The sequence below is a fragment of the Ceratotherium simum genome, chromosome 6 (genome assembly GCF_057802395.1).
Source record: "Ceratotherium simum simum isolate JZ-2026a chromosome 6, ASM5780239v1, whole genome shotgun sequence".
NCBI classification, from domain to species: Eukaryota; Metazoa; Chordata; class Mammalia; order Perissodactyla; family Rhinocerotidae; genus Ceratotherium; species Ceratotherium simum.
The window spans coordinates 953,037-965,769 of record NC_141905.1 but is presented as its reverse complement, the minus strand read 5'-3'; the positions used below and the strand labels follow the sequence as shown (position 1 = coordinate 965,769).

General features: G+C 35.3%; 1 long non-coding RNA gene across 1 annotated transcript; it reads left to right on the top strand.

Moving 5' to 3' along the window:
- Positions 1–635: 635 nt before the first annotated feature.
- Positions 636–8,482, top strand: LOC147916742 (uncharacterized). Its single transcript, XR_015552550.1, has 3 exons — positions 636–3,466; positions 4,035–4,132; positions 8,112–8,482. It is a non-coding gene; the product is annotated as an uncharacterized LOC147916742 (long non-coding RNA).
- The last annotated feature ends 4,251 nt before the right edge of the window (positions 8,483–12,733 follow it).

The following is a 12,733-nucleotide window of genomic DNA, read 5'->3' as shown; positions in this document are numbered from 1 at the left end:
CATAGGGAAGGTATAAGGGATAGAGTTATTTTTATTTGTTTTGTTAAGAAAGATAAATTTGTCCTAAAGTACTAAGGAAAAAAAGGAAAGAAGGCATGGGACAAATTCTGAACGTAAAAAGTAAGTGACAGAAGGTTTGTGGAAGTAAAACCCTGAGGAGTTTTGTACATGGTGAGGTTGACTGAAGTAAGCTGGTGGAAAATTAGGATTTGGCTTTCTCTCTTATAAAGGCAATTTTCTTGAACTTTTGGTCTGCTCTTTATATAAATGTTAAAAAGGTGTTCCTTTGAGTAAGTCCATGTAAAAGGCAGAACATCTATGTTTTATTAAAATAATTTCCTGTGTTAAAAAGGATTGAGGTCTCTCTATTAAGGTTTTTTTTGACTGTTTTAACTCTGTTTGCCTTTGACTGTTTCTGTTGTCCCCTTGATTAAATGGATAACTAGGTATTGTTTCCTATTTGACCAAGTGTTTTAAAAAATATATAACATCCCAAAAGTTCTGATCTGTCCTGCTTGTCAATCATAATTCTGGTTATTATCTCAAAGTGCTGTATGTTACAGAAATAGCCATGTGTCTTTATCAACTGCCATTTTTGAATGTTTTGTCATTTGCTGAAGGTTGTTGCTTTACTCTGATGTTTTTGAAGTTGTGTTTCATCTTTAGAGAGATTCATGGAAAAGACTCTGACACTTGCTCTAAAACACAGGTTTCTGATAAACTTTCAGGTTATAAAACTAAACTAGGTAAGAAATTACAGAATTCTAACTAAGAAACTGATGACTTCGTGAAGCTGCTAACAGAAGATCAAGAATTGATATCATGGGACTGAATAAATTGATAAAGATAATTATAATTTTTTATGACTTTTTGTTTGAAATATTGCTGTTTTTTTGTTTTTTCAGGTTTAAGAAAAACTTTTTCCCTTTTCTCATAGGGAACTGACTTATACCTTTGTAAGCAGAATTAAAGCATTTATCTTTTTCTCTCTACCCGATCCCTCCAGAATTTGAAAAGTCGTAATAAGTGAACGTTCTTATTTCATGGCAATATAGTTATTTGCATAAGTTCAATAAGGATCTGTTCTCCTTATAACAGGACACAATTGGAAACATTGGATATATTAACAAAGCTTTGACTGGAACATCATATTTAAAAAAGCATATGCAGGCTCCAATATGACTAGACAGCTTTTGAGGAATGAAGATTGGACTTCATGGAATAAAGCCACCTGGAAATATTGGCCTGGTACCTTATTTACAACATTTCCAAACAACAACCTTACACATAAGTAAGGAAGGTCACTTATTTGGCAGGTGCCTGGAACCTCACTATTTTGGGGAACCTGAAAAAAAGGAGGAATTCACCCAAATCTGTAGGTATTACAGGCAAGTCTAATGGCAAGTCCTTGGCTTGGCTTGGCTTTCCTGGCCTCAAGAGGCCTTTAAAGTTCGATCTGAGATTCCTTATAAAGAGTTCCAGCAAAGCAGATTTAAAAGAGCCTATATGATCAATTGCTATTCTTGCTGTACTTATATAAATAATTGGGCGAAGTTTATTAAAACTAGACTTATTTTATAAAACAATGAGTCTTAATTTGGCTATCTTTGGTAAAAAGGAGGGTGATTTTAGAGAAAAAATTATGTTTCAACGGAAACTATAGTACATATTTATGGATGTTGGATTTTCGTTCTGTTAATTGTCTTTGAGGTTTTTGGTTTCTACCTGTAAACTGCACTGGATCCTGAATTCTAGTTTCAATAAATATCTGGTACAGAGCTCCAAATTAATGTTTTCAAATTTTTTTTTTCTGTCCTTTTCATTTGGAATCATTGAGAACTGAAACCATTCTTTTTCCTGAAGCCCTGCAAACTGAAGCTGGATGACTTGATATAAACCTAAGCGAGAGCACCATGGGAGCCCAAGTTTGGATACTCTTCATGCCTGCTGCTGTGTCAGCCACTTAAAAGGTTTATCTGAGTGACTGATGACATCATTGAAGACATTTTAAACTGCAGGGGATGCGTCAACCTGACATCTAGAGATCTTCTTGACTGGCCGTCCCCTGAGCTCAGAAATTGGTTTATAATTTGCTCCAAACATTAACCTTGTTTTTATTTTTGTTTCTCTAGAAATGCTTATTAAATATCCGGTTACTTGCTTACACAAAGTAGGCCTAACTTTGGGAGACCCTTTCTATGTTCTAGAGATGATCCAAAAGATCTGGAAGGAACTTGAACTAAAAACCTAGAAACTGGCAGATATTTCTCTACACCATCTTTGTCATAGCGGCTGGGTCCTATTGACATCCTAGACTTCATCCCCGCTGGATGGGACTATAGGAAAAATGCCACAGGAAATATAAACCATGCCAGAGATAAACATCACAACTGGAACCACTCAAACCTTGGGTGACTTCATACTCTTGACACTGACTTCTCTGAAGTGTTAAATGAATCCCTAACACACTGCAAGTTGCTGTTCAGAAAACAGTCTTCTAAAGATAAGGAATAATTGACTCCTAGGTTCTTACCTTATTTGTTGAACTATAGACAGCAGGCTACTTGGCCACATCAGATTTCACTTGGGTTCTAGGCACTAACTTTGATTGGTTTACAGGCCTCTTTTCCTAGATTCCCCAAGGATTTAGGTCCATTATGGAGGGGACAATAAAATTTGGGCTGTTTTACTAATACATGTGATAAATGTAAACTTAAATATTCTTCCAAAGCCATTAATCAGAGTACTAAAATATTAGTCATGCAAAGCATATCTCACTCTCCCCACCTGGTACTCCAAAATATTTAAAAATAAAGGTAAAATAGTTTCATTCCTCTGATCCTGATCTTCGCCCTTTTACAGCAGGAAGTAGCTAGAGTGGTCTTTGCCCCCATTCCCCAAGATTGAGGAATGATCATAAGACTGTCGGGATTGAAACAGAGCAAAAAGAGGTTGAAAAATCTTCCCTGGGCTAGAAGAAGAGAGCAAAAACTTTGAGATAAGCTTTGCTAACTTCAGCTGTGCATATTCAGCATAATCAACTGTTGTTTAAAACTAACCAGGTCTTTCTGTCCCTCCTTAGTATATGAGTGAGCTGTCTTTCCCAGGAAATCAAGGTCCAGACTTGATTCAGCCTCACAGGGCCAAACACAGGCTGAAGATGAAAACTAACCAGAAAAGTCCAGACAGTCAAGAGAAAGAAATTCAGTCTTCAAGCTCAAATGCAATCTGGTGGAAGGTGCCAGCCAGCACGTACACATGCTCCCCTTCCCTTACCTAAAACCCCAGCACATGTTCTCCCTCACAACCTTTAAAACCCCTTGCATCCCATCTTTCAGGGAGACGGGACAAATTTGAAACCTCTTGTCTCCTGGCTGACGTCACCCGAAATAAAAACTCTTTCCTTGCCATAAGCCTGGATTCTAGTTTTACTGGGCCCCTCTTGTGTGGCGGGTAAAGAACTTGGGTATGTATCTGGTAACACTAGTGTCTGACTCCAAATGTTCTCATTTAATCCACTGAGATATCATTTCCAGAATCTGCATCATGACTATTTGAATAATTTTACCTTTTAAGTAACTTTAATTAATATGTGATAGTATAAGTGTACCCTGATTATTTTCTTCATAATTTTCTTGCCAATTCTTGCATATTTATTCTCCCAGATGAACTTTAGAGTGGTTTTATCATATTCCAAAAAGTGCTGTAATTTGTATTGGAATTGTTATAAAATTATAGGCTAATTTGTGGAAAACTGACTTTTTAACAATAGTGTATAATTCATTCTAGGAAAACCATATATTTATTCATTTGAATATTTTTAATAACCCAAAATAAACTTTTTATTGATTTGTTCATATAGTATCATCATATTAATTTTGTTTTTATGTTTTAATTATATTTTTTGTTTCATGATCTGGATCTTTATGACTTTATTTTTCAAAAAGATATGATATAGAAAATATATTCATTATTTTTAATCTAATCCTTTACTCAGTTCCCAGTTTTAACAAATTAAATCTTAATTATCCCAGAACTACATGAATGTGATCCTTGTGAAATATGTAAAACATTGTAGATGAAGTGAAAGTCCTTCTCAACCATCATGCCCCATCGTGGACAGCATCCAGAGGTAAGATGGTTATCACGCAATTGTCTGTAGCATGTCTCTATTAAAAACATGAAGTGTGTGGTTTTCTAGATGCCTAAATATTATTGTAACAGACTCAGTATGTGGTAGAAATGGAAATAAAAAAATAATCATCAAATGAAATGAGAGGTGTTAAAAAGTAAGCCACTCCTTGAAAAGGGATAAATCCATTCTGTTTCCTGGATGAGTTCTTTCACACTCTCAATGGAAGATCATAGGAAAAAAAGAAACTTTACAAATAAATTTACAGTGTTAACATATGACTGACATTAAAACTGGTAAAGGTAGCATGAAAAAAGAAAGCTCTGTAGTGTAGAGCTATAAGACGTAATATACCTTATAAACATAGAGGCAAAATTTGAAATAATATATTATCAATAGATTCCATTTCATGGTTGCAAAAATGGCTCCAAGTTGGGAATAATCTTAATAAACTTTAATAGATGATGGTAATATTTAAAGAAAAAAACATTTTATCATCAAGAAAAATATCTAGAGAATAATATTTAGATATTATATTTACCTTAAATAAATACATAGAAACAAATACACTCTCAGAAAAAAAGAAGAAAAGCTACATTAATGGTTAGGAAGAAGAAAAGAGAGAGACAGAGACAGAGAGAGAGACAGAGAAGGAAGGCAGAAAGGCAGGATAGAAGGAAGGGAGGGAGAAAGGAAAGTTGAGTGGGAGGGAGGGAGGGAGAAGAGACAAAAATCGAACTGAAACAGTAGTATCTTAGTCAAAGACCTTTTGGTGGTATGGTACAAAAATCCACACTAATTAGTTTAGGAACAGAGAGAGAGAACTTACCCGTTTTTAAATTGAGTTATCGTTTTTTTGCTATTGAGTTGTAGGAGTTCTTTATATTTTTTGGATATTAACTCTTTATCAAATATATGATTTGTAAATATTTTATCTCATTTTATAAGCTGCCTTTTCACTTTGCTGATTGTTTCTTTTGCTTTCCAGAAGGCTTTTAGTTTGATATAGTTCCATTTGTCTATTTATGCTTTTGTTGTCTGTGCTTTTGACGGCATAGCCAAGAAATCACTGCCAAGGCCAACGTCAACAAACTTTTTCCCTATGTCTTCTTCTAGTTTTACAGTTTCAGGTCTTATGTTTAAGTTTTTAACCCTTTTATAGTTGGTTTTTGTGTATGGTATAAGATAAAGATCCAATTTCATTCTTTTGCACGTGGCTATCCAGTTTTGCCAACATCATTTATGGAAAAGAAGATTTTTTCCCCATTGTGCATCCTTGTTTCTCTTGTTAAAGATCAGTTTACCATAAATGTGTGGGTTTATTTCTGGGATCTCTTTTCTGTTCCATTGGTCAATACGTCTGTTGTTGCCAGTACCATACTGTTTCGATTACTATAGGTTTATAACGTATTTTGATCAGGAAATGTGATGCCTTCTGCTTTGTTCTTCTTGCTCAAGATTGCTTTGACTATTTGGGGTCTCTTATGGTTTCATATAAATTTTAAGATTGTTTTTCTATTTCTGTAAAAAATTCCATTGGGATTTTGATAGAGATTGCATTGAATCTGTGAATTTCTTTGGATAGTATGGACATTTTGACAAACTAAATATTTATCTATAGTTGAATGGAGAAAGAAACTGTGAGATATATATATATATGTATATATATATGTGTTGAAATATTATTCAGCCTTAAAAAAGGATATCCTGCCATTTGCTAAACATGGATGAACTTGGATGACATTATGCTAAGTGAAATAAGCCAGACAGAAGAACAAATACTACATGACCCTACTTATATTAGGAATCTAAAATAGTCAAACACATAGAAGCAAAGAGTACTAAGGGCTAGGGGGAGGAGGAATTGGGGAAGTGTTGGTGAGGGGTGCATAGTCTGTGATGCAAAATGAATAGGTTCTAGAGATCTACTCTACAGCATAGGACATATAGTTAACAATGTTAAATATTCTTATCACACACACACAAAAAAAGAGGGAGGGAGGAAACTATTAGAGGTGCTGCTAAGTTTATGGCATTGTTCATAGAGATGGTTTCATGGCTGCATACTTATCTTCACACTCATCAAGATGTATACACTAAACATGTACAGCATTTTTGTACATCAATCATACCTCAATAAAAATAAATTAATTTTAAGAAAAGAGGAATGTACTCTTTGATAGAGAGAACTTACAAATATAAATATGTGTAAATATGCAGAAATATTCAATGGAGCCAAATGGCAGTAAGTGAAGTCCCAACATCCCGGGAGACTGAAACCAAAAACTGAATGTTTGGTAATCAAGTCTTCCCACTCTCTCTTTCTCTCTCTCTCTTTCTCTCTCTCTCTTTAAAGTGTCTCCCAGGGCCGGCCCCGTGGCGTAGCCGTTAAGTGGGTGCGCTCCACTGCTGGCGGCCCAGGTTCGGATCCCAGGCATGCACCGAGGCACAGCTTGTCAAGCCATGCTGTGGTGGTGTCCTATATAAAGTGGAGGAAGATGGGCACAGATGTTAGCCCAGAGCCAGTCTTCCTCAGCAAAATCTTTTTTGCTGGCATGGAGGATTGGCATGGATGTTAGCTCAGGGCTGATCTTCCTCACAAAAAATAAATAAATAAATAAATAAATAAATAAATAAATAAATAAATAAATAAATAAATAAAAAGTGTCTCCCTACTCAAAATGGCCTTCATAGTAGAGACAATGTCTAGATAGTTTCTGAGTCCAGATCCCAAATATGTCCAGGATCTATAACTGTTGCTGATAAATTCAGTCAGTGGCTGCTGGCCTACCAAGCAGGGCTTCTGGGCATAGGGCCCTGAGGCTGAGCAGGTACTTTACTAAGAGGGTACAGAGGCAAATAGAAATATTTGAATTAAAATTAGGAGTACAGCAAGCCTTTTCTTTTCTTATTCATAAAATTCAAATATTTCACCAGTTATTTTGCCCATAACATTTTATACCTAAACTTTTTTTTGATGTTTGTTTACTTTATTTTTTTTATTTTTTCATTTTTTTTAATTTTTTGTTTATTGCAGTAACATTGGTTTATAACATTGTATAAATTTCAGGTGTACATCATTATACTTCTATTTCTGCATAGATTACATCATGTTCACCACCCAAATACTAATTACAACCCATCACCACACACATGTGCCGAATTATCCCTGTCGCGTTCCCCCCTCCCCCCTTCCCCTCTGGTAACCACCAATCCAATCTCTGTCTCTATGTGTTTGTTTATTGTTGTTATTATCTACTACTTAATGGGTGAGATCATACTATACCTAAACTTTTAATGCGTTTTTCAGCTCAGGGATGCTTTCTTTTAATATTTATTGCTCTTTCTCCATCTTCCATTTTCTGTGTTTATTTTCTTTTATTTTGAGAAAAGTAAAAGAAATTTACAAAGAACAATATCTAAATATCTATCCACCAATTGACATTTTGACATATAACTGTTCAATTCAAATTCTCCTTTTAATGAAAGAAAGAAATATTGTGGATAAATGTAAACTCTGCTTTGTTCTCCCATTTCCTTTCCAGGAGGTAAAAAGCATCATAAGTTTTTGTGTATCTTTTTAGGCTTTTGTTAAAATTTTTTACTTACATGAGTATGTTTACATTGTATGGTGGATTTTTTAAGTTAAAATATGCTATTTTACATATGCCACTTATTTATATAATTTGTCACTAAATTTATATAAATGCTATAATAAATATATGTATCTTTCTGTAGCTTATTTTTCACTGATTTTAAGATTTAGTAATGTTGATCTATAGACATCTAGATTATTCCTTGTGTCTATATCACATTTTATTTTTCACCTTTCTAAGGATGGGCATTCAGTTGCTGCCATTTTTTCTATTATAAATGATTAAGTACTAAATATATTTTAATATATTTCCTTGTACACATCATCTGCTTTCATTGGAGTATCTTAGCAGACAGCATCAGCATCCTACTCTTATTCTTTTAGCCCTCCCTTCTGCATGCTGAAGGCTGACTGTGAAGACCTTTTTGCTGTGGACAGCTGGAAGACAGTCTCCTGAATGGGAACACACTCAGCAGATACATAGGGCAAGCTGGAAGTGCATAGAGTCGATGCGCCCAGAGGTAGCCCTCAACCAGTGATGGACAGGGCACTGGGAGATAAATACCCTGGATTACTCACCCTTGACCGGAATAACTCTAATGGTGTGTGCTACACTGTGTCCTACAGCTCCTCAGTCAGATGGAGCTCCATGTGCCCACAGTGATAACTTGTTGATAATCTACCCTTTAATGGCTCCCTTCCCTGTCTCATTTCCACACTGGCATTTCCTGAAACTACCTCACAAATAAACTATTTTGCACTGAAATATTAGTCTCCAGGTCTGCTTCTGAAAGTATCCAAGCCTAGGGAATAATATACCTAGGAGTGGAATTGTTGGGTTGTAGGGTATGAATATTTTGGCTAAATGTAAAGTCAAGTGCTGTGTATGTATATATTGCCAAGTTGATTTCCAAAATGATTGTAGTAATTAGGATTCTTATTGACACTGAATGAGAGTTGTCTTTCAACACTTGATATTATCGAATTTCCTTTTAATTTTTATCCATCATATGAGTGGGAAATCTTATATTGTTACTTTTGATTCCTTCGTTGTGAGTGAGTCTCATCTTTCCTTATGGAAGTTTATGCACATGTTAAGTTAACTAGGTCTATCTTCAATATTTCTTATTTTTAATTAATCATATTTCTCTCTTAATCTTTTCCCCTGAAAGTCAGGGAGAATTCACCAATTTTTAAATTCACTGATCTGGTTTTCTCACGTAGTCAATATGCTGTCCACCGGATTTATTGCTTTTGCTTTTTAAATGCTGTATATGTCTTCCTGAAATAATGCTTTCCTGAAAATACAAAGGACATTATTACCTTTTTTTTTTTTTTTTTTTTTACTGCACCCTACAGCATTTTTCCTTTTGTGGTGGGAGAGGAGCTTGCTAATTTACCCGCAGGACCTCTCATTGCTTGAATTACTGCCTCTTTTGACGTATGTTTTCTTTACACTTATAAAGGGAGTCTGTGCTTGTGCATGCCTAGATTTAAGAGAGATTCTTTTTAGTATTAGATGGATCACTGTCTAAAACTTTGATTTGGGGACAAAAGGATAGCAGGAATATTGTCTCTGATTTTAAGGACAAAGACAGCTGGAAGTGTGAGATATGGTTTTTAGTTCTGTCAAAAATGAAATAGGAATCCTGGTGAAGACAGCTGTGTGGCAGAGATTTCCCATGAAGAAAGTGTTTTCTTTTCCATGTTGGTCACTGTAGCTCATCCTTAGGTGGGACACAGTCCCTTTCTTTAATTAGCAAAACTGCTCTCATGATCCTGTTGCTAGGACTTTTACCAGATTTCTGGTCTTGATACAGACTTTGTCCAATTCACCTTTGTTGTGTTGGTTATTTTCCAGTGGGAAGTTGGGAGGCAGAGGAATAAATGCATGGTTCAGAAAGCTACCTATCAATAAATGTTTGTAAAGTTTTAGAGCAAAATTTCTACAATTATAAAACACTGATGAACGCATTTAAAATTTTCTGAGAAATGGTATTGGATAGATTTATTTTATTATTCTATAATACTCTCCTTTTCTAGAAAACATAATTAGCTCTGAATTCAGCTGTAATCTGATTCAATTGTAGCTAAAACCCTAACAATTTGCTATAAAGCTTTAAAAATTATGCTTTCTGACATTGCCAGTATTAACCTTTTTAAAATCCATTTTACCTTCCTTTTGACAGTTTTATTCCAGACCAACTGCAAATGATGCAGCCTCAACAGAGCTCAAACATACTATGAAATGATGCAGAACAGAAATTAAAATTCATGTATTAATTTTCTTTTTTATTTCCATAATTATTTATTCCTACTCAGTACGCTACAGAGATCTTAATAATTTTAAAATATTTTTTCTCTATTTACTAACCCTTCATTCTCTATTTAATGACTCTGTTGTGCTGGCAAAATAATATCAAAAGTCAAATGTTCATTGTAGATTATAATATTTCTATACAACTGTCAGTGTCACATTCAATCTCTATGGCAAATTCAATGAAACTCCCTCCCTTGACCCCTCAGGGGTAGTCAGGGTTTAGATAATGGTCAAAGAATAACAACCAGGCTATTGTGTGAGGAAGAGTTGATTTAGTGGGAAAAAGAATGAAGAGTCAATTTCTCCCCGTATCGCTCGGAATACCACCTTCGGAGGCCTGTCTTTGACTTTTGGCATCTTGTGTTCTTTTTTTTCATGCAGCTGGTGCTGTAAGAGGATGAATGGGACCCTCCTGGAAGAAATATCAAGTTCTTCACCTGCACTATCATCTTCTTTATGAGGCTAACTGGTGATTTCTAATGAAATTATATGAAAAAAATCACACGAATTTTCAGTATGAGAATTTTCTTCGACCATTATATTGGTCCTACCAAGAGGACCAAACATGGTGTCATGAGAACTAATTTTAACAAATGGGCAGACTTCCTTCTATCCTTCTTGATATCTGTTTGATAGCTTCTTGATATCTTGCTCTTGAGATCTGTTTCCTTCCTGGCAAACACTCCTCCATCTTCCTCTAGTAAGAGTTATCCTCTCTTCTACAGAGAAACTATGCTGTGTGGTTTAGGAGGGACTAAACTCACTCCTTGCCAACTACACAGCAGTAGAAATGTGACCTTAATCTCATTAATCAGAGTGCCTGAGTCACCAGGCCAAGGAATAGTTAAGAAATAGAAATGTCATCAAAAGGAGACACATGCGAGTTCCTCCCACCCAGGGTACTCCATTGCCATCAAGGAAGAAGCTTTCCTTGTGACGACGTTGAAATGCTGTTAGAACTGAAGTCTCAGGCTGTTGGGAACCATCATGCACATCACATCGAGAAAGCTTGTCTGAGAGATGGAGGTGCAGACTTTGAACGATATGTTTTAATTTCCTCTATCAAACCAAGCCTGAAGCTAGCAAATGTTGGAAATTTTGTTTGGTTGGGGCTAAAAATTAATACCCTTTAAAATTAAAGCCAGTTTAAATTACCTAAGTCACTTACTTAAACTGGAAGAGTCCTAAGACACAAGCTCCAACCATGGCTTTGAGGCAAAAAAATATACAGGGGGAAATCCAAAGGAAAGTGCACCAAGGTTCTATAATTGACTGCATTCAATTTCCCCACAAAGCAGACAGAGTGACCGTTTAAAAATGTAACTCCATTCATGTTACTTCCCCTCTTAAAACTTTCAAATTCTTCTCATTGCCATTAAAATAAGATCCAGTCCCCTTCCAAGTCTTGTCTACCTCTGCTACCTGACCTCACTCCGTTATCCCCTTTCCCTCTGCACGGCCTTTTCTCTACATCCGTTCATTCTTATCTCAGTGTCTATAGGCTTGCTTGCAATTATTTGCATGATCTCTTGCATTTGGAGTGTTCAGCTCAACTGTCACTTCACCATTAAGTTTATCCTTGATGACCCTCTCTAAAATAACCAAGGCAATTTCTAACTCCTTACTTTATTTCTACATAGCACTTTTACATTATGAAATTATCTTTTTAAAAAAATCATGTCCTTCACTTATTTAACTCTATTTGCCCCTGTATGAATGTGAGTTCCATGAAAGCAGAGACTCTTTCAATTTTGCTCATTGCTGCATCCTTGGAGATACAACAGTGCCTAGTGCAAAGGCACGCTAAATTCAAAATTGTTGAATGGGTAAATGTTTAAATAACATTTTCCCTTTTTGCTCAGGAGTATTCTGTCGTTATAACTTTATTGCTTTGTAGGTGCTTCTCTCTCTTTTCTTTCTGGCTCCTTTCAGGATCTTCTCTCTCTCTCTGTCTCTCTGTCTCTGGTTATCTGCAGTTTCACATCCATGTGTTTGGTCATAAATTGGTGTTTGGTTATCCAGCTTGGGCTAAAGTCTCACAAATTTTGAAAAACTTGAAACTATTAATTCTCTAAATAAAGCGTCTTCTTAGTTTGAATTTGATCTCTTGGGATGCCACTCTTATTCTGTCTGCCATGTCTCTGTGCTACTCTTCCATAGTTCTCATATTCTGATATCTCTTTGCTGCATTCTAGATAAATTTTATATATATATAATTTTGTAATAAATAAATATGTATGTATGTGTATTATATATCCATATCTATATATGTATTGTATACATTATATATATATATATCCCCAGTTCACATCACACTTCTTTCTTCAATTTTACCTAATCTGCTGTTTAATTCATCTCTTGAATCAGATTTTTTTCACTAATTATATTGTTCACATTTAGAACTTCCATTTGTTTGCTAAAGTCTATTTTTATGATGACTTTTTGTTTCCTTTGTAATTTTATTTCCTTAAGCAGTCCATACCCAGATATTTCGTATTTTAATTGTGAAAATTCCAATATCTGCAGTCCTTGAGGATTTAACTCTGCTATTGCTTGTTTTTGTTGCTTATATCTCACGGTGGTTTGCCCTCTCACGCATTTGGTGTTCTTTATGCAGTCATACTTATCTCATCTGATGCAGTCTTATTGGCTGTTAACTGAACTTCTCCAGAGAGAAGTTATCCTC